The sequence below is a fragment of the Piliocolobus tephrosceles genome, chromosome 1, assembly GCF_002776525.5.
Source record: "Piliocolobus tephrosceles isolate RC106 chromosome 1, ASM277652v3, whole genome shotgun sequence".
NCBI lineage: Eukaryota > Metazoa > Chordata > Mammalia > Primates > Cercopithecidae > Piliocolobus > Piliocolobus tephrosceles.
In genome coordinates, this window is record NC_045434.1 from 190,879,785 (window position 1) to 190,900,706 (window position 20,922).

General features: G+C 45.3%; 1 long non-coding RNA gene across 1 annotated transcript; it reads left to right on the forward strand.

Moving 5' to 3' along the window:
- The first annotated feature begins 1,002 nt into the window (after positions 1–1,002).
- On the forward strand, positions 1,003–18,915 carry LOC111547496. Its single transcript, XR_002733155.2, has 3 exons — positions 1,003–1,065; positions 18,362–18,575; positions 18,783–18,915. It is a non-coding gene; the product is annotated as an uncharacterized LOC111547496 (long non-coding RNA).
- The last annotated feature ends 2,007 nt before the right edge of the window (positions 18,916–20,922 follow it).

The following is a 20,922-nucleotide window of genomic DNA, read 5'->3' on the forward strand; positions in this document are numbered from 1 at the left end:
CCAGAGTCCAAGTGATCTCATTGTTCAATTCCCACCTATGAGTGAGAACATGCGGTGTTTGGTTTTCTGTTCTTGGGATAGTTTGCTGAGAATGATGGTTTCCAGCTGCATCCATGTCCCTACAAAGGACACGAACTCATCCTTTTTTATGGCTGCATAGTATTCCATGGTGTATATGTGCCACATTTTCTTAATCCAGTCTGTCACTGATGGACATTTGGGTTGATTCCAAGTCTTTGCTATTGTGAATAGTGCTGCAATACACATACATGTGGGTGTGTCTTTATAGTAGCATGATTTATAATCCTTTGGGTACATACCCAGTAATGGGATGGCTGGGTCATATGGTATTTCTAGTATTTTAAGTAGAGACAGCGTTCATCATGTTGGTCAGGTTGGTCTTGAACTCCTGACCTCGTGATCCACCTACCTCGGCCTCCCAAAGTGCTGAGACTACAGGTGTGAGCCACTGCACCCGACCCTGATTCCTTTTCTTACTCCTTTCTCCCCTCCTCAGCTGTAGCCATCTGGTTTTCTTGTTGTTTCTGCAACACTCCCTGACAAGCACTTGGCACAGGGCCTTTGCACTGCTATTTGTTCCCTGTGCTGGGGGAGCTCTTTCCCCAGATATCTGCTTTGACTCACTCACTTCCTTCAAGTTCCCTCTCAAAGTTCACCATCTCAATGAAGCCAACTCTGACTACTCTAGGAATCTAGCAAGCCCTCCCTCCCCTCTTTCTCCCTCTTTCTCTGTTTAATTTTTTCTTCTTCCACAGCACTCATCATCTCCAAAAATACGTATAATTTGCTTGCTTATTGCATTCGCTGTTTGTCTCCCCCTGCGAGAGGTCAAGATCTTTGTTTTGTTCTCTGATGTCTACCAAATGCCTAGAATAATACTTGGCATTTGGTAAGCACTCAATAAATACTTCTTGTATGTGTAATCCATGAGATAAATATATTTTTTTTACCACTTTTACAGTGTCTGAAGGATGCAGTCTGGGGCCTGACCCCAGAAGCTGAGGCACAAAGAAGATAACAGACTTAATCAAGATCACCCAGCCCGTAAGTAGTGGAGCTGAGAGTTGAACTAAGAATCTGTGCGTTTAGCCGTTACTTTAAATTGCTTCATTGAAACTTACAAAATGGGAGCCTCATGTAGGCTACTCCCTGGATTCCAGTGACTCACATGATCTAATTATTCTCTTCATCCTGAGAAGGCTGCACTCTTACTCAGATTGGGGCTAGGTTTCACATTTCTTTGTCTCCTAAGATATGTAAACATGGTATTTTGTTTTATAACAAAGACCTTTGAACTGGATTCGATCTTTCATTCTGTCATGTTCTTGAGACCCCACAACTCCATGGACGGGATGTGAGCACCCCGAAGACAGATCTTGTTGGAAATTCTGTTTGTTCCTTACTGATTCCCCCGTGCCCAGAGCAAGGTGGGTGCCCGAGTATGTGTTAAATGTCGTATACATGACATTTGAGATGGTATCCAGTTAAATTTTAGCCTTGTGGCCTTGTCTGACTTGAGGTCACGGTTTATCATGCCTCCAGTCAGGCAACGAAAATGGGAAGGAACCAATAGAGTATAGAACAGATTGGGAAATCTTCCCATTGTCATTGTCTGAAATTGCTGGAGTGCCTGCAGGGCATGGTGATCATCCACAGGTTTATGACTCCTTGGGTAACTGCCCCCAGCGCCATGTGACCTGGGTGGAGTTATCAATCACAGTGCCCCAGTTGCCTCAGTCATGAAGTGGAGGAGCGTGACCCAACCTAGGCCGGGCCCCAGACTGCATCCTTCAGCCACTGTAACGACTGACCCTGCAACTCAAGCTGGACAAGCAGCCTATGGTTTTTATTATTGTTGTTCCAATTATTACTGTTATAATGAACAGGATAGGCCAGTCCTCGTTCTTATGTTTCACAAGGGAATGTAGGGTAGGCTGTCGGCGAGCTGCCTCTGAGATTGCCAGTGGATCACACTGGATTTTCAGTTTTTTTAAAGCAACAAAATTATTTAAAGTTATAAATTATCTTTGGACTACTGGTCACTACCCTATAGGTTTTGTTTTAAAGGGCTTCTCTTTTAACTACTTTGATTATTGTAATTTCTGGTTGGATTTCCTCTTTGACCTCAGGTATTTCCCCTCACTCACTTTTCCTGGCTAATTCTTATTTGTTCATCAGATTTCAGCTTAGTCTTTATTCCTCAGGAAGGCCTTCTTGATCCCCAAATGAGTTAAGGTTCCTTATTGTAAACTCTTATAAAATTGGCCCTTCCTTCCTTCCTTCCTTCCTTCCTTCCTTCCTTCCTTCCTTCCTTCCTTCCCCTTTTCCTTCCTTCCTTCTTCCCTCCCTCCCTCCTTCCCTGCTTCCTTCCTCTCCCTCCCTCCCTCTCTCTCTCTCTTTCTTTTTCTTTCTCCTTCCCCTTCCCTCCCTTCCCTTCTCTTCCCTTCTTCTTTTCTTTTCTTTTTTTCTTTTCTTTCTTCTTATGTTTGAGACAGACTTTCACTGTTGCCCAGGATGAAGAGCACTGGTGCGATTATAGCGCACTGTAGCCTCCAACTCCAGGGCTCTGGCAATCCCCCGGCTCAGCGTCTGGAATAGCTAGGACCACAGGAGTGCACCACCAGCTAATTTTTTATTGTTTGTAGAGACGAGGTCTAGTTATGTTGCTGGTCTCAAATTCCTGACCTCAAGTGATCCTCCTGCCTCGGCCCCTCAAGTAGCTGAGATTACAGGCGTCAGCCATCGCCAATAGCCTCTCCTTCTTAATACATATCATAAGTGATTATTTGTGGGGTTATCTGCTTACCCTCTGCTTCCTTACCAGACTAGAAGCTCCTGAGTGCAGGGGCCGTGTGTCTCTTTCTCTGCTGTATGCATCCTCGGCAAACCAGCCAGTGCCTGACATATAGTGCTATGCAACATGTGTTTATTGAATGAAAAATGGTTGTTAATGGGAATGCAAAACAGAACAACTCTTTTGGAGGGAAACTTGGCTACACCTTAAAAAATACATGATTACAGCCAGGCGCAGAGGCTCACGCCTGTAATCCCGGGACTTTTGGAGGCCAAGGCAGGTAGATCATGAGGTCAGGAGATTGAGATCATCCTGGCTACCACAGAGAAACCTTGTCTCTATTAAAAATACAAAAAAAAAAAAAAAAAAAAATTAGCCAGGTATGGTGGCACGCACCTGTAGTCCCAGCTACTCAGGAGGCTGAGGCAGGAGATTCGCTTGAACCCAGGAGATGGAGGCTGCAGTGAGCGGAGATTTCACCACTTCTCTCCAGCCTGGGTGACAGAGTGAGACTCTGTCTCAAAAATAAATAAATAAATAAATAAATAAATAAATAAATAAATAAATAAATATATAATTACTTGTATATTAATATATTAATATTTACCTTTTGGCACAGCAATCCCGATTCTCGAGTTCTAACCTAAAGGTACATAGATAAAAATACCAAAATGACTTATGCACATTGTGGCATTATTTGAAATTTTGGAAACAATCCAAATGTTCATCAGTAAGAGATGAACTGGGCTGGGCATGGTGGCACACGCCTGTAATCCCAGCACTTTGGGAGGCCGAGGCGGGCGGATCACATGAGGCCCGGAGTTTGAGACCAGCCTGGCCAACATGGTGAAACCCCATCTCTACAAAAAATACAAAAATTAGCCAGGCGTGGCAGCATGCACCTATATTCCCAGCTACTAGGGAGGCTGAGGTGGGAGGATGGCTGAAGCCCAGGAGGTTGAGGCTGAGAGCCCTCATGTTTAATTACCTCCTGGAGGTCTTAATAGTTCATCTTCATCTGGAAATCTTGTTGTTAATAAAAATACTGGCATTATTTTTGAAACTATTTTATAAAAATTATAGGATAATGCAAATAAGCAATAGTTAGTGCTGGAATCTAAAATCTTCAGTGTATGAGAAAAAAGATATGAAAGTAAGACCAAAGAGATTAAATAAATACCCTGAAATGTTAGATTGGAATTGGAACTATCAGCAGAAACTCTTAATCCTTTTGTTTTTCCTGTTCAAAAGTATGTATTTCCTAGCTCTGTCCACTGAAAAGGTTTAGAAACAATAATAACCAGGCAGCAATGTGTGCACAGATTGTGTTCGCCATCTACCAAGAACCAGGGCTCCTTGGAGGCATGGCAGATTCCAGGTCTGGGAATCTGCCAGGCAGCCTGCTTCTTTTGAAGCAGACACATGGCTGGGCACGGTGGCTCACGCCTGTAATCCCAGCACTTTGGGAGGCCAAGGCAGGTGGATCATGAGGTCAGGAGTTCAAGACCAGCCTGACCAATATGGTGAAACCCCGTCTTTGCTAAAAATGCAAAAATTAGCTGGGCGTGGTGGCATGCGCCTGTAGTCCCAGATACTCAGGAGGCCGAGGCAGAAGAATCACTTGAACTTGGAAGGCAGAGGTTGCAGTGAGCTGAGATTGTGCCATTGTACTCCAGCCTGAGAGTCAGTGGGAGACTGTTTCAAAAAAAAAAAAAAAAAAACCAGCATACAGTCTGGGACATCCTGTTGGGCCAGAGAGCAAGGACTCGTAAAAGAGTAATGGGATCACATCCAAAGGGCATAGGGGTCAACAAGAAGGGACAGTCACTGGCTAAAGATGGGACAATTTATCATCAGAAAGAATAATGACTGAAATTGATTGAAATACACTATGTAAACACTCATTTACTCATACTGATAGAAAGCCCTAAATCAAACACGTATCATTAAACACCACTGGAGATAACCAGGGTGCAATTCCTTGTCCTGAGAATTAACAATGGAAAGAAAGAATTAGGCCCTCATCCTGTCATTTTTCTACTATTGCATCTCAATTTAAAAGCCCTAGTTTATGAGGGAAAGTTCTTTATTAAAAAATTCCAGATAAGGCCGGGCGCGGTGGCTCAAGCCTGTAATCCCAGCACTTTGGGAGGCCGAGACGGGCGGATCACGAGGTCAGGAGATCGAGACCATCCTGGCTAACCCGGTGAAACCCCGTCTCTACTAAAAAATACAAAAATCTAGCTAGGCGAGGTGGCGGGCGCCTGTAGTCCCAGCTACTCTGGAGGCTGAGGCAGGAGAATGGCAAACCCGGGAGGCGGAGCTTGCAGTGAGCTGAGATCTGGCCACTGCACTCCAGCTCGGGCGACAGAGCAAGACTCCGTCTCAAAAAAAAAAAAAAAAAAAAAAAAAAAAAAAAAAAAAAAAAAAAATTCCTGATAATAAATGTGAAAGGATTGGTAGGATTAGAAAACCATATTTTTTCACAACTCCTAATAAAATGATGGATTCAGGCAATAATCCCCTATGGATGAAATTATTAATGTGAAAGGTTGACGGAGAATTTCATAATGGAGGGATCAGATTGTCACACCTGAGCCCACGGGCCCACCTTAGCACTGCTCTTGTATCTCCTGACATGAAGCCACATGCAGTATACAGCCCCATGCAGAGAACAGGCTGCCTTAGTTTGGATTTCCCAAAAAAGCAGACTCTATCTGGGAAAAGGATCGGGGTGCAGGTGATTTATTTGGAAGATGATCCCAGAAAGCATCAATCTTTAAGGGAATAGGGAAGTGAGGCAGGGAAAGGCAGAAAGCCGATAAAAAGTGAATTCATGAGTGGGTCTCTACTCCGGGAACTGGAGCTCCGTTCCTCTGGGGGCCCTCTGAAAGGCTATACAGAATATGTTGGAAACCTTCCCTAGAGAGGTGAGGAGCTGGGCTATTTAGCCACCAATCTCCACCCAGTGCTGGTCAAAGGCTGCTTGGGGATGTTAACTCCCTGGCTCTTCTCAGGAGCAGAAAATGCCCTTGGGTTGCAAGACCCAGAAGGTCTGCAGGTGGCCTCCAGCACTGACCCACGGAACATGGTGGGACACCAGCAGTGCCTGCTCTGGCGCTTTGCCAGAGAGTTGAATCTGAGGCCGGACTTCTATCTACAGGAAATACAAGGGATGGAGAAGCAACCAAATGATACTACAATGAGGCAAGTAGATACACCCAGGCCGTGGGGCTCCACAGGACCAATGATTCCTTCAACGAGGGTGCTCTCTGAGCTGGTTCCCACTGTAGGCAACTGGGCATATCCTGCTGGGGCCCCTTGGAGAAACCATGAGGAATACCCTCAGAATTGTTCCCCAGAAGGTCGGAAAGCTGACGCATTTGTCCATGATTCCAGTCCCTCATTGCTGAGGGTTGCCCTAGGGACATCAACTTCCTGAGCTTTTAAGCTGTGTCTGCTGGAGGGTTGAGTGGCCTTCTGCAGCTAAGGAGAAAGCCCGGAGGCAGAAAAGCTGAGGGAAGCTGCAGGGTGCATTTGAAATGGGGTTCAAGCAGGGTGCACACAACGGTCCCCCTGAATGCCCTGAGTCAAGGCCAAGCAGGTGTGAGGAGCGCCCCACCAGGGTCTGTACGGTGTCTCAGCAGATGAGTCCCTGCTGCAGGTGCACTTCTGGCCTTGCTAGGTGCCTCCAGCAGATGTGAGAGCTCTGGCCCTCACCACATACCAGAACTTCTCTGTGTGGGCTGTAACGGATGTGTAGGCTCCCCATGGTGTGTGGGCGTGCGTGTGTGCACGCGTGTGTGTGCGCGCGTGTGATATGAAAGTGCTTTGTAGCCCTGCCTTGCTCTTAGAAGTACCCGATATTTCTCAGAGTAGTTTTCCTGGACCCAACCCATTTCTTCCTTGCAGACAGGGGCTCTGTGACACTCGAGCTTGGTCATGCCACTTCCCTGCTTAAGGTCATCCAAGCGGCACTGATGGCTCCTGAGTTCCCAGACCCTGAGATGCTGGAGGAGGGCTGGAGGATGGGCCACTGCTGGGCTGCCTGAGTCAAGCACCTGGGCCCGTGGGTCTTATAGGGGTCTTGAGAGGTTGATGGGATGTTGAGGTCCTGAAGGGAGTACCATGGAGCTGGCCTCCTCCAGGGGCCCCTGCCCCTGTCCTGGTCTCTGTCTCTCTCTATCTCTCACCTCTACTTCTCTTGGTCTCACTTTTCCCATCTCTCTGTCTGCCTCAGTGTCCTCCTCTCTCCCTCCCATCACTCCTCTGTACCGGTTTCCCTACCCCAGCCCCTCTTCTTTCTCGGTCCTGGCCCTGCCCTCCACCCGCCTCTAACTCCATAGCTCTTTGCACCCCTCCTCCTCCCTCACAATAGGTTTTTTTTTTTTTTTTTTTTTTTGATGGAGTCTACCTCTGTCACCCAGGCTAGAGTGCAGTGGCAGAATCTTGGTTCACTGCAACCTCCGCCTCCCGGGTTCAAGCAGGTCTCCTGTCTTAGCCTCCTGAGTAGATGGGATTACAGGTGTGCACCACCATGCCTGGCTAAGTTTTGTATTTTTAGTAGAGATGGGGTTTCACCAAGTTGGCTAGGCTGGTCTCAAACTCCTGACCTCAAGTGATCTGCTTGCCTCGGCCTCCCAAAGTGCTGGGATTACAGGTGTGAGCCACTGTGCCTGGCTCCTCATAATAGTTTTCTGCCTATCGAGAGTCAGTTTTCAAGACAAAACAAAACAAAACCCACTACAACCTAAAAAACTCTTAGAAACATATTTTAATCACAAACATGCAACACAGAAGCATTAAAAGTTGGATAGAGGAAAAAATTCATAATCCCTTCACCCTAACTTGGCAGCTGTGGTCAATTTTGATGATTCCCTTTCAACCTTTTAAAATGACTTTTTCAACATAGCATCCTATACTTTGATTTTACATTCTGCTTTTTTAATGTTAATAATAAATCCCTTCAGTGGCTTCCAGTTTCTGAGCCAAACCAAAGTGCCTTTATGATGGCCTGCAAGGCCCTGAGTGAGGTGCCTACTGGTTCCACCTTCCCTCTGGGGATCTCCCTGGTGTGCCCTCCTCTCAGACCCCCTCCCTCCCCCCGCCACTCTGCTCTAGCTACAGTGGCATCACTTTCTCAAACATGCTAGGCATGGGCTCCCACCTCCCCCCAGGGCCTTCACACTGGCTATTTCCTGTTCCTGGAGTGTCTTCTCCCAAAAATATGCATGGGCCACTTCTCACCTCTTTTATGGGTCACTCAAGGATCGTGCTCTCAGGCCAGCCTATCATGATCCCCACCTCAATGGCAACATTCCCAACTTTACTCCCAATCCAGTTTTTCGTAACAATGATGTTGCAAAACCATTCGACACACACATGTCGGACAGGCCCCTTTGCTCATGACTTTCTCAACCATCCCCTGGTTGGACATTTTGGTTGAAGTGGAATTGCTGGGTTTAAAAGTGTATACATTTAAAATTTCAATGGAATTACCAAATTGCCCTTTCCTAATTGCCCTTCACCCATGGATAATTCCACCAATGGCAAAGGAGGGTGCTTTTTTCCCTTTTCTGCCTTTTAAATTTTTGCCAATTTGCTAAACAAAATGTATCTTATTGTTGTTTTAACTTGCATTTTTCTAATTAGAACAGTCACCGAACATCTTTTCATACACTTACTAGACATCTGTATTTCTTCTGTGAATCCTCTTTTCCATATCTTTTGCCAACTTAGTTATTAGGTTGTTGGCCTCCTTTTGCTGATTTATAGGAGCTCTTTATATATTGTGGATCACTTTAGCCCAGGTAGATTATACCATTATCTAGTTCTACCCAAGGACAGCTTGCAGGCGGTCTTCACTCCATATTACTGCCTCCTCTATGGGTATCAAAGATCCCACCCTTGGTTTGGGAGGCTGGTGAATGTCCTGAGCCATGTGAAAAGGGAAGGCATTACTAGCGATAAGTGTGGATGGGGGTCCTCAGCAAAGTATCAGGACATGAGTAGGTATCACGCCTGCTGAGCACTCCAGACAGCTGTCAATGAAGGCCCTCGTCAGACAGTGCAGAGCTGAATGGCTGATATGGGTTGGATTTGTGTCCCCGCCTAAATCTCATGTTAAATTGTAATCCCCAGTGTTGAAGGAGGGGTCTGGTGGAAGGTGATTGGATCATGAGGGTGGATATCCCCTTTGCTGTTCTCGTGATAGTGAGTTCTCATGAGATCTGGTTGTTTAAAAGTATGTAGCACCTCCCCTTCACTCTCTTCCTCCTTTTCTGACCATGTAAGATGTGCTTGCTTCCCCTTACCTTCTGCCATGATTTTACGTTTCCTGAGGCCTCCCCAGCCATGCTTCCTGTACAGCCTTCAGAGCCATGAGTCAATTAAACCTCTTTTCTTTATAAATTACCCAATCTCAGGTAGTTCTTTACAGCAATGAGAGAATGGATTAATACAATGACTAATGTGGCTCTTCAGCCAAGGTGGCCTGTCGTATCCAGTTGAGTGGCAACAGAAGGGTTGCTGGTGATGGCCCAGTCCCCAGGAAGCTCCTCAGTAATGGTGACAGAGTGGGCTTAGCTGTCTCTGGGCACTGACTCCACTCCTCTCCTTGGGTCCCACAGGTCCAGTTCCCCATCCCGGATCCCCCGACCTCTTCCAAGGTCATCTCACTCCTACTGCCTTTCTCTTTCCTAGCTCAGTGACCCCATTTACTTCCCTCAGGGAAACACAACCTGGCTCTTCTCCATTCCCTCTCAATCCACTGTTAAGGCATAAATTTTATCTTCAGCTTCCTCCAAGACCTTCCCTTTTGATTTTCAAGAGCATTTTCTTCTCTCAGCAAAAGCAGCCTCTTGCAAATCAAAAGACTTTGCTTTTCAAAAGTGTGATTTCTGATGTGGGCTTCAGTAGACTATCCAGAAAGTTAAAAAAACAATGACATCTAAACACTGACTGTTTCTCTCTCTTTATATTCCTGCTATAAAAGCACAAATTCTCCTGGAGGTAATTTTAAATTTCTGATTGATGTGAGGAAGTGGGAAAAATAAAAGCAAAATTGTTATTATTTCAAGATATGTTTTTGTTGCATTTCTGCATGTCTATGGTGGGTTTGTTTTCCCCGCCTGTTATTTGTCTTTTAACTTTGCTCATCGAGTCCTTCTGTTATTCAGAAGTTAAATGTTTTTATGTAGTCAAATCTGCCCATCTTTCTTACTTTTCTTCTAATGATTTTATGGGCTTTTTTATATTGAGTTCTTTAAATTCAGAGGACTTTGTGTGTGTGTCTGGTGGAGGTAGAGTTCAAATTTTCTGTTTTTAAAATTGGAGAACCATTTGTCCTAACGTCATTTATTAAATAGTTTATCTTTTCCTCTTGGACTTGAAATGCTACATTTATGATTGATAGAATTTATCTTGTTTTATAAGGTGTCTTTATTTCTGGCTTGATGGTTTTCTCATTTTTATTCATTAAATTTTTTTTCTTGTGGGGAAGGGAGAATGGGGAGTTGGTGTTTATGGGTGCAGAGTTTCAGCTGGGAAGATGGAAAGTTCTGGAGATGGATGGCGGTGATGTGGTTACACATCAGTGTAAAGGTACTGAATGTCATTGAACTGTACACTTAAACATGGTTTAAATGATAAATATTATGTTATATATATTTTACCACAATGAAAACTACTGACAGTTTTTTCTTGGATATTCTATTCCTGTGTATTTTCTTTGTATTTTTTTCCTTCCGGATTAACCTGAAAATCAGCTTGTCAAATTCCATTTAAAATGCGTTTATTTTTTATTTTTTTAGAGACAGGATCTTGCTCTGTCTCTCCCAGGCTGGAATGCATGGTGTGATCAGGGCTCACTGCAGCCTTGAACTCCTGGGCTCAAGGGATCCTCTTGCCTCAGCGTCCTGAGTAGCTGAGACTACAGGCTCCTGCCACCATGCCCAGTTTTTTTTGTTTGTTTGTTTTGTTTTTTTGAGACGGAGGTTCGCTTCACTCTTCTTGCCCAAGCTGGAATGCAATGGTGCAATCTCAGCTCACTGCAACCTCCGCCTCCCGGGTTCAAGCGATTTTGCCTCAGCCTCCCGAGTAGCTGGGATTACAGGTGCATGCCACCACACCCAGCTAATTTTTTGTATTTTTAGTAGAAATGGGGTTTCATCATGTTAGCCAGGCTGGTCTTGAACTTCTAACCTCAGGTGATCCACCTGCCTCAGCCTCCCAAAGTGCTGGGATTACAGGGGTGAGCCACCAGGCCCGGCCCATACCCAGTTAATTAAAATTTTTTTTTTTTTTGTAGAGACAGGGTCTTGCTATGTTGCCCAGGCTGGTCTCAAATTCCTGGCCTCGAGTGGTCCTCCCACCTTGGCCTCTGGAAGCATTGGGATTACAGGTGTGAGCCACCATGCCTGGCCAAAAAATGCCTTTGCTATTTTGATTGGAATCACATTAAATTTGTAGATTACTCTGAAGAGAAATGACATCTTTATGGTACTGAGTTTTTCCACTCAGGAGCATGGCATGTCTCTCGTTGATTCAGATCTCCTTTTATGACCTTCAATAAAGCTTCATAATTTTATTCATATCAGCTTATTCCTAGATTTGTGATGGCTTGTGTTGCCACTGGGAATGGAATTCTGAGTATGACCCAGGGACTGTTGCTCAGTTCTGTCCCTAGCCCAGCCTCTGGGATGCATGACTGGCTCCAAAAGACACCTGAGACAGGAAGTACCAGCTGCAAGAGTCATTCACTGTTGCAAGCCTTGGCAACAGGAAGCAGGTGGATCCAAGCTAGAGGTTTGGCAGCCAGAGGGAGGAGAGAGGCTCGGATAAGCTGAAAGAGCTGGCAAGGTCAAGAGGAGGGACCTTCAGGATCAGGGCAACCAGAGCTTATAATTAAGTGGGTCAGAAAGAGGGAGAATCTGAAATGCTGGAGATTGGGGCTGATGCTCAGAATGAATGCTGATGTAGCTCAAATGCCTCTTTCGTGCTGCAGAGCAGATTGTGGCTTTGGAGCCAGGAGACCAGAGTTTGAACCCTGACCCTGTCACTCACTGTCTAAGTCACTTGGTTTCTAGGAAACCCAGTCTCCTCACCAGCAAAATAAGGGTGATTTCTAATCATATGTTTAATTGTTTAATTATGTGTCTGTCTTGCACTGGACTGGAGCTCCACAAGGGCAGGGACCATGTGGGTTTAATTCATTAATGTGCAGGGCTGCAGCCAGCCCATGCAGTGTTTTTGAGGGAATTAGAAAAAGGAATCCTTTGGGGCAGATGCTGCTCTCTGAGCCCACGGCTTGGCAAACGGTCCCTGGGCTGGATCTCAGCCCTACTTGCCCCTGGGCTGTGTTCCCTTGTGCCAGGAACAGCCTGCCCTGGTGTTCAGTGCTTAGCACAGGCTGGCACCGGGGAAGTGCTCACGCAATGTATTGAGTAAATAGATGATTAGATGTGGCAGTTTAGAGAGAGAGAGAGAGAGAGAGAGAGAGAGAGAGAAGCCAGGTATTTCTGGGAGCCCTTGAGGGGGTTTCACTCGTGCTCATCTCCTTCCAGGTGCTGATTAACATGGAATTTTCCAAGTGCTTAATTTCATGTATTTCTGCAAGGGCCAGAGATGGTGTCCACAAGTCCCAAGGCTGCAACAGGAATGGGCTAGTCTGATGACCTGATGCGATAGACCCCCATTTGCACAAGGCCTGGGGAGCCTCCATGAAGCATTCTGCCTAGGGAAGGTGGGACCCTGACTTGGTAACAAAGCCTTGAGCAACCCAAGGAAGTGCTACCCAAGTGCCAACCCAAGGAAGAGCAGAGAAGAACATTCTAGGCAAGGGGATAAAAATCCAAAAGCCCTGCTGCTGCACAGAGGTGGCTTGGCTCTTCGGAGAGCTGAACACTGGGCAGCATGGCTGGGCCTCCGCACATCACTTCATAGGACCTTCTTTCATTTGGTGCCCTCTGGAATTTCCTGCAACTGTCCTCTTCTTTGTGAACTTTATGAAGTTGGGATAACTGAGACATACCCACTGCACCTCTGTATCTGCCAATGCATACTCCAGCTCTTTGTATGGGGCCAGCCCAGGGATTGATAGAGTCATCCCATGAAATAGATAAGAATCCCAGCTCCACTGGGTATTTCCTGTGGACTTTGCCAATTCCTCTGAGCCTCCTCTATCTGTAGAAAGGAAATAGGAATATCCACCTTTCCAATTTGTTGGGAAGTTTCTGCCCTCAGTAATAAAGGCAGATAGTGTAAGAACAAAAGAAAGGCAATTTAAAACTCCAGGAAAAACATAAAGATGAAGAAAGAGGGAAATATACAAGCACCTTCCTTGACTCAGCAATGAAAAATATGTAGATGGTCACAGGTCTTTCTTTTTCTGTGCTAGTAGGACTCTTCAATACAATGCTGAACAAAAGCAGCAATAGAAGGCAAGCGTGCCTTATTCCTGACTTTGCAGGAAATGATTCTAGTGTGCACCATTAGGTATGACTGCTATAAGCAATTGTGGGAATGGCTGCATTCTCACAAAATATCTGAACCTTTTCTCATTGCGAAGGTTTCAAGATATCTCCTTGTCTCCTTGAATTTTCCTGCTTCACTCATTCTGTGGCTCCACATTGCCTGCCTGCGGGATAAAGTTTGAGCCTTTTTTTTTTTTTTTTTCCTAGATTGAGTCTTGCTCTGTTGCCCAGGCAGGAGTAAGTTCAGTGGCACAATCTCAGCTCACTACAACCTCTACCTCCCAGGTTCAAGCAATTCTTGTGCCCAGCCTCCCGAGTAGCTGGATTACAAGTGTGTGCCATTAAGCCCAGCTAATTTTTGTATTTTTAGTAGAGACAGGGTTTTACCATGTTGGCCAGACTGGTGTCAAACTCCTGGTGTCAAGTGATCTGTCTGCCTCAGCCTTCCAAATTGCTGGGATTACAGGCATGAGCTACCGCATCCAGCCAAGTTGAAGCCTCTTGAAAGCCCATTGTCCAGGCTCTCTCCCTCTTTCCCAACCATGAGCCTTCAAGGTTTACCCATTTCCCATTCCAAACACCTGGACATTCCAGGTCCCATCCATGATGACAGCTTGGCCTTTGCCTTAGAGTATCTGCTCCGTGCGTCCATGACCACTGCCTTTGCTCATGCCCTTTTCTTTTCTTTTCTTTTCTTTTTTTTTTTGTTGAGACATAGTCTGCTCTGTTGCCAGGCTGGAGTGCAGTCGTGCGATCTCAGTTCACTGCAACCTCTGCCTCCCGGGTTCGAGCAATTCCTTTGCCTCAGCCTCCCGAGTAGCTGGAATTACAGGCGTGTGCCACCACGCCTGGCTACTTTTTTGTATTTTAGTAGACACAGGGTTTCATCATGTTGGCCAGGATGGTCTTGATCTCCTGATGTTGTGAACTGCCCACCTCGGCCTCCCAAAGTGCTAGGATTACAGGCGTGAGCCACCGCGCCCGGCTGCTCATGCCCTTTTCTTTGCCTGGGATCCCCTTCCTGTCAGTTACTCTGACTCACCTTCAAAGGCCAACTGACCTCTGCAAAGACACTTCTCCCTCACCCTTCTTAGCATTTGGTATAAGACAGTTCTGGACACAGAGCCCAACACCTTCTTGAGTCTTTTTTTTTTTTTTTTGAGACGGAGTCTTGCTCTGTCGTCCAGGCTGGAGTGCAGCGGCCGGATCTCAGCTCACTGCAAGCTCTGCCTCCCGGGTTTACACCATTCTCCTGCCTCAGCCTCCCGAGTAGCTGGGACTACAGGCGCCTGCCACCTCGCCCAGCTAATTTTTTGTAATTTTTAGTAGAGACGGGGTTTCACCTTGTTAACCAGGATGGTCTTGATCTCCTGACCTCGTGATCCGCCCGTCCCGGCCTCCCGAAGTGCTGGGATTACAGGCTTGAGCCACCGCGCCTGGCCACCTTCTTGAGTCTTTAAGAATCTGTTTAAGCCAGGCATGGTGGCTCACAGCTGTAATCCCAACACTTTGGGAGGCTGAGGCAGGAAGATCACTTGAGCGGGGAGTTGAAGACCAGCATGGGCAAACTAGGGAGACCCCATCTCTACAAAAAAGTTAAAAAATAAAAAAAAATTAGCCCAGCGTGGTGGCACACACCTGTGGTCCCAGCTAGTCAGGGTGGGGGAATGAGGTGGGAGGATCGCTTGAGGCCAGAAGGTCCGGGCTCCTGTGAGCCGTCATCACGTCATTGCACTCCAGCCTAGGCAACAGAACAAGACCCTGTTTCAAAAGAGAGAGAGAGAAAAAAAATCTGTTGGATAAATGTGTAAATGAACCCCTAAGTAAAACTCTGGGTCACCATAAGGAAAAAAATCCTGTTCTTCCAACAAATCCAGACTGTGTGGCTGCCTCAGCCTCCAAACTTCCTACACACGTTCAAAACTTTTGTCTTTTGCCTTTCTCCTTCAACAACAGTTTGGCTGAAAATAAAATTCTTGAGTCACACTTTCTCTCCTTGATGACTTTGTAGGTATCTCTCTATTGTACGCTAATGCTGGATATTGCTGTGAAGAAGCCAGAGGCCAGCCTGGGATTTTTAAGTGACTTGTTCCTTTATGTTTAGATTCTCAAAGGAATCTTTCTTAACTTTAAAATCTAATAATTTTTAAATAGCATATATACATATGTGTGTGTGTTTGTGTGTGTGTGTGTATATATATATAGATAGATAGATATAGATATAGATATATATATATGGTGTGTGTGTGAAACAGAGTCTTGCTGTGTTGCCCAGGCTGGAGTGCAGTGGTGCAATCTCGGCTCACCGCAACCTTCGCTTCCTGGGTTCAAGCGATTCTCATGCCTCAGCCTCCCGAGAAGCTGGGACTACAGGCGCCTGCCACCACGCCCAGCTAATTTTTTGTATTTTTAGTGGAGACAGGGTTTCTCCATGTTGGCCAGGCTGGTCTTGAACTTCTGACCTCAGGTGATTCACCCACTTTGGCCTCCCAAAGTGCTAGGATTACAGGAATGAGCCATTGTGCCCAGCCAATATAATATATTTTGATGTTGATCATTATATAATAGAATATTGTTTTGATACCATTATTTGAGTTTCCTTCTTCAGTGACTCTGATATGTGTATATAGTTTTTTAGGGTCATTGTATTTTTAGTAGAGATGGGGTTTCACCATGTTGGCCAGGCTGGTCTTGAACTCCTGACCTCAAATGATCTGCCCGCCTCAGCCTCCCAAAGTGCTGGGATTACAGGCATGAGCCCCCATACCCGGTCCATAGTGCGTCTTTCATTTCATTTCCTTGAAAGCTCCACATCTTTCCTGTCTCAGGGCTTTTTTTTTGAGACAGAGTTTTGCTCTTGTTGCCCAGGCTGGAGTGCAATGGCGCAATCTCAGCTCACCGCAACCTCCGCCTTCCAGGTTCAAGCGATTCTCCTGCCTCTGTCTCCTGAGTAGTTGGGATTACAGACATGTGCCACCACGCCTGGCTAATTTTGTATTTTTAGTAGAGACGAGGTTTCTCCATGTTGGTCAGGCTGGTCTTGAACTCCTGACTTCAGGTGATCCACCCGCCTCTGACTCCCAAAGTACTGGGATTACAGGCGTGAGCCACCGTGCTCAGCCCGTTTTGTTGTTTTTAGAGACAGGGTCTCACATTTTTTCTCTTATCATGTAAACTTTAAATTTTTTTTCTCATTTAATTTTTCTTTCTTCATTTCTATCTTACATGTTGCATCAGTGTGTTCTCTTTTGTGTTACTTTTGCTTTGACTTCAAGGTCATGGTGAGCTATGCTTGTGCCACTGAACTTCAACCTGGACAACAGAGTGAGCCTCTTTCTTCTGTTCTTTGCCCTCCAGATCTCAGCTGGAAAAGTCCACTCCCCAGGGACTCCCTGACTCCCCCAAACTCAGCAACCTGGGATTCTGTACCTTTTCTCCTGGTGCACAGGATCAGGACATATTTTCATCCAAGGATGGACACTAAGGGCACTTCATCAGCCCACAAGGCCTTGTTAGGATGAAAGCACAATTTCTATTTGGCTTTTTGAAATACTGACAATAGTACTGGGGTCCCCATGACAGGGTAACTAGAGTTCCTAGTCACCTTCAACTTCAAATGAAAGGAGAGTCTTGGTGAGAGGGGTGAAGGAAACGCCAGATGCCTCCCATGTGCTTTAAATCCAATGAAGAGGGACAGAAAATTCAGCAGGGCTGTGTCCTGGGATTGTTTGGGCAAAACCCAGGGCGTCGGCCAGGAGAGGGTGGGGTTCTGGTCCATGGAGCTCTCTGGAGGAACAGAGACTAAACTGCCTTCCCGAGACAGCTTTGGTTTTTCTTTTAATTGTGTTTTAATTGCGCAAGTGACATTTAAACAGCACTAAAGGCAATGTTTAAAGAGAAATAAAAGCTATTGGATCACATCCATCTTACACATCTGATGAGTTGGAAAGAGCACCGAACTTGGAGTCCAACACACCAGGGTTGGCACGCCTCTCTGCTAATTACTGCCTGCACCTCCTCAGGCAGGTTTTCTTGCCCTTCTCTTTGCCTTAGCTGCCTTACCTGTAAAGGGGAATGACTCTTAGCTGACAGGGAGCTGGGGAGAACTGGAGGATTCAGTGAGACTGTATGTGTGGAAGCCCTGGGCATGGAGTCTGGCCTATGGGGGCACTCAGTAAGGTTTCTCTTTTTTATCAAGGCAACTGTGTTCATTTTCTTATATTCTCTGCCAAGCTTTTATCAAGTCCAGATGAACATTTCGCACACGGTGATCATGCTTTAAGTTCAATTTTGCAATCTGCTTGCAAACTTTCTATGTCATAAACACTTGTTTCAACATTTTCATAATTATTTTATGGCGGAACACCATGCCGTTGAGCCAATATATCATTATTTATGTAACCATTCTTCTGCCATTGGACATTTCTCAGTTATGGATAGTTCTATATTTAATTCTGCATTCTATAATACTATTGCTATAATTTGTAGCTCATTTGTGGAAGACTGACTATTCTTCCATATTTTACTTACTACTTCTATTTCCTTACTTAAATTGCCTGCCTGCTCATGACCTTTGTACCCATCTGTCTTAGCAACTCAGATATTTTTTATTGATGTGTGTAAAATCTTTACATCATGTAGCTATTAGTCATTTTCCATTTTCTCTGCTCCCAGGTGACATTTTAGTTTTAGTTATTTTTCTATTATACAAACTCTAAATGTTTTATCTTTCCATCTTTGCATTTGTGATTTCTTTGATTGAGTTCATACAACAAATATTAAGTGAACATCCAATCTGGATGCCAGGTGCACGAAGAGGTATGGGAGTAAAGGACACCCCAGTTCCTGACTCCAGAAGGCCTCAGTTAAGTTGGGAATACAAACTGGAAAACAATTACAATATTGTCCTGCTAAGTTCTAAAACAGTAAAGAATTGCAACAGCAGCAGAGGTTGACTGCACGCTCCCTCTCTCTCTCTGTACCAGGCCCCATTCTGGCAACTTGCATATACTATCTCATTTAAAACTCACAACAATCCTGAGACTTAGCTACTATTTTTATTCCCGTTTTACAGATGAGGAGAATGAGCCTCAGAATGGCCACACGACTTACCTAAGCCCCAACAGCCAATAAGAGCTGAAGCCAGTATTTGAAATCAGGCAGCTGGACTCCAGAGCTTGCCTTCTTAACTACTGCACAAAACTAGCTCTTAGGGCAAGGATGTGGTGGTGATGCCAACAGAGGTGATAGGCATGGAGATGTACATCAAGGAAACCCTCCGGGAGGAGGTGAGTCCAAGCTGAGAACAGAAAGATGAAGACAACTTCACCATCAGGCAAGGGGGTGTGGAGGAATGGACGTTCCGTGAATAAGGAAGAGCTTTTCCAAAGGTTTGGAGACATAGCCCCTTTGGAGACTGTAAGTTGGCCAGAAGCCTCAAAGTTGAGGTGGTTCTATTATTATTCACATTTCCTTTATCTGTTTCGTTATCACAGGCTCCATGTTAGGTGCTGGAGATACAGCGATGAACAAGATATTCAAGGTACCTGACTACCTGGAGTTTACAGTCTAATTGAAGGACACAGGAAGGAAGCTGTACTGACCATTTATCTTTCACTGCTGCTCAACAGTTTAAAAAATTCCTCTCTGTGAGACTCTGTCTCAAAAAAAGAATAAAATTAAAAGAAAGAATACGTGTAAAACGCTTAGCACATAATATACACACAAGTATTGGTGCTCTTTCCTTTCCTCCTGTTTTCTGGAGGATTTTTACTTATTGTAGAAAAGAAAGCAATCCTTTCAGCATTTCCTGTGTGTGTGTGTGTGTGTGTGTGTGTGTGTGTGTGTGTGTGGTTTTTGTTTATAGAGAGGTCTTGCTCTGTTGCCCAGACTGGAGTGCAGCGGCATGATCATAGCTCACTGCAGCCTTGATTGAATTCCTGGACTCAAACGATTCTCCCAGTAGCTGGGAATACAGGCCTTTAAACATTTCTGATGCAGCAGGACAGCTTGCCTGAACTTACAGTTGATTGGTTGTCTATTGGTGAGAACTACTTCTAATGAAATTCTCTGGATTTTTTCTTCTTTAAAATAACTTGTTTTTAGCTTAAAATTTCCAACTTCTTTTGCATTTGAACTACTTACTAGGGACCCAAGAAAGCAATCAAGTGGAAAAAATTGAAGTAGGATTCCTGATATCTTGAGTTCCTCCTCAGAGCCAAGGGAGCCTCCCTTGCAGCTAGCGGGCAGGCATGTGACCTCAGTTCCTCCAATCACACTTGCCCACCTGAGATGCCAACTGAGAGATGAGTTATGTATGGGAACAGCTGTGTGCAGGGCATCCTTTTACTGCCAGCCTGGCGGCAGCTAAAGCAGTGTGGCCTGGAGTCAGCGACAGCGGCAGCAGGTCCCCCACGAGTCTGATTCTGCAGTGCGCTTCTTGGAGAGGCTCCTGAAGCTGCATCCAGGTCCTGTTTCTCTAACATCCCTAAATAAATTTCCCTTCTACAGAACTAGCCAGAGTGGACTCTGTTGTCTACAAGCAAGAATACTAATAAACATGCAAATAAACAACTAAATATGCAGCTGACCCTTGAACAACACAGGTTTGAATGGTGTGGTCCACTCTCATGTAGATTTCCTTCTGCCTCTGTCACCCCTGAGACAGCAGGACCAAGCCCTCCTCTTCCTCCTCTTCAGCCTACTCAGCATGAAGATGACGAGGTTGTGAAAACCTTTATGATGATCTGTGATCCATTTCCACGTAAGGAGTAGTAAATGTATCTTCTCTTCCTTATGATTTTCTTAATAACATTTTCTTTTCTCTAGCTTACTTTGTGGTATGAATATAGCATATAATATATACAAAACACACAAGATATGTGTTAATCAACTGTTTATGTTATTGGTAAGACTTCCACTCCACAGTAGGCTGTTAGTGGTTAAGTTTTGGGGGAGTCAAAAGTTATTCACATATGTGGATTTTCAACTATACAAGGGTCAGTGCCCCCATGTTATTCAACGGGCAACTGCACACACTGAGGAACTAACGGTTTGAGAGGTTAGGAGTGTGGCCTAGAGTCACCCAAGCTATAGCTGGGACTGAAACCCAAAATAATGAGAATCTAGAGCTTGGACTTTTATAGGATGCTGTCAGATCAACGCCCCCACCTGGTGAGAACAGTCCTATAGGGGTTGCTCGTAGCCTCAGGTGATCATCCTGCTCAGCCTGGACAAAACACGAGTTTTGTCTCTGCTTGTTATGTGCAGAGGTTGCAGGTGGCAGGGAAGAGAGCTTTTGCATGTAGTGCCTTGGCCCAAGGCTCCTGAGCTCTGGCAGAAATCTCCCTTGAGGACTGCAATGTGATGGGATTGTGTATTTATTTATTGAATTTATTTAGGGAGAGTTTCGCTCTGTTGCCCAGGCTAGAGTGCAGTGGCATGATCTCGGCTCACTGCAACCTCTGCCTCCTGGATTCAAGCAATTCTCATGCCTCAGCCACCAAGTATCTGGAATTACAAGTGTGCACCACCATGCCCAGTTAGTTTTTGTATTTTTACTTTTATGTATTTATTTTTTGAGACGGAGTTTCACTCTTGTTACCCAGGCTGGAGTGCAGTGGCGTCATCTTGGCT